The sequence below is a fragment of the Colobus angolensis genome, unplaced genomic scaffold (assembly GCF_000951035.1).
Source record: "Colobus angolensis palliatus isolate OR3802 unplaced genomic scaffold, Cang.pa_1.0 Scaffold309, whole genome shotgun sequence".
Lineage (NCBI taxonomy): Eukaryota > Metazoa > Chordata > Mammalia > Primates > Cercopithecidae > Colobus > Colobus angolensis.
The window spans coordinates 1,791,755-1,793,036 of record NW_012116366.1 but is presented as its reverse complement, the minus strand read 5'-3'; positions in this window follow the sequence as shown (position 1 = coordinate 1,793,036).

Below are 1,282 nucleotides of genomic sequence, written 5' to 3'. Positions count from 1 at the left end.
TTGACCTGTTAGCTGCCTAAGGTAGGATTGTTCACTTCTCCATACGAAACACTCTGGTTTTAGTAATGCCTAGTTTCCTAGAAGTCTTCCTCTCTCTGACTGCTTTTTGTGAATACTCTTTGTGGCCTATCTTCCTTTTCTCTGTCTCTCCTTAAATGTGGGGTTCCTCAGAGATTTGTCAAGGGCCCTATTTATTCATACTGTATATTTCCTTCCCTCCTGTCATCCATCTACACGCTAATTCACATCTCAGTTTAGATCCCCCTCCTGATACATATGTCAACATACCCATCCCATAGGCATTCTGCCTCCCAAGCTGTTTCTGCTGTGTTCTTCATCTCATTGAAGGACTTCACCTATCTACCCAGCGTCATCTTGCCTCTTTCCTTTTTAATTTTTCACTTTCAGTCAACTACTAAGCCCAAGCCATTCTGCTGCAGTAGCTCTCAATTTCAACTGACATCCAGGCCATAATTATGTCACACCTTAAGGGGTCCTCCAGTTCCCAATCTTGTCAGTTGCAACCAATTTTCCAGACGAAGCCAGAGAGCCAGAGTGATTTTTTATTTTTTAGAGACGGAATTGCGCTCTTTTTGCCCAGGGTGGAGTGGTGTGGCGCGATCTCGGCTCACTGCAACCACCGCCTTCCGGTTTCAAGCGATTCTCCTGCCTCAGCCTCCCGAGTAGCTGGGATTACAGGCGCCCGCCACCATGCCCAGCTAATTTTTTGAATTTTTAGTAGAGACGAGGTTTCACCATGTTGGTCAGGCTGGTCTCAAACTCCTGACCTCGTGATCCGCCCTCCTCGGCCTCCCAAAGTGCTGGGATTACAGGCATGAGCCCGGCAGTGACTTGGGTTTTAATATCTACCCAGGAATAGAAGTTCAAGTCCAGGACCTAAGGGAGTTGGAAGTAAAATACTACATAAAAACAGAACTCTCCAAGGGTTAAATTCCCAGGCCTGACACTTACATAGGCTAGAAATACAAATTTATACCAGCTGGAAAATGAACATAAATATTTTTGCTCATTTGTTTGTTTGTTTGTTTTGAGACAGAGTATAGCTGTCATGCAGGCTGGAGTGCAGTGGCACAATCTCGGCTCACTGCAACCTCTACCTCCCGCGTGAAAAATAAACATAAATGTTGATTGGCAGTGGGCCTGTGATACATCTATGGATCTGGTGCAAGTAAACAAAAAATTGCTCTGCATCACATGCAATTCCCACAGAGAAAAAAAGTACCTTTTGAAGACGATCTCATAATATACAAAATCACAAAAC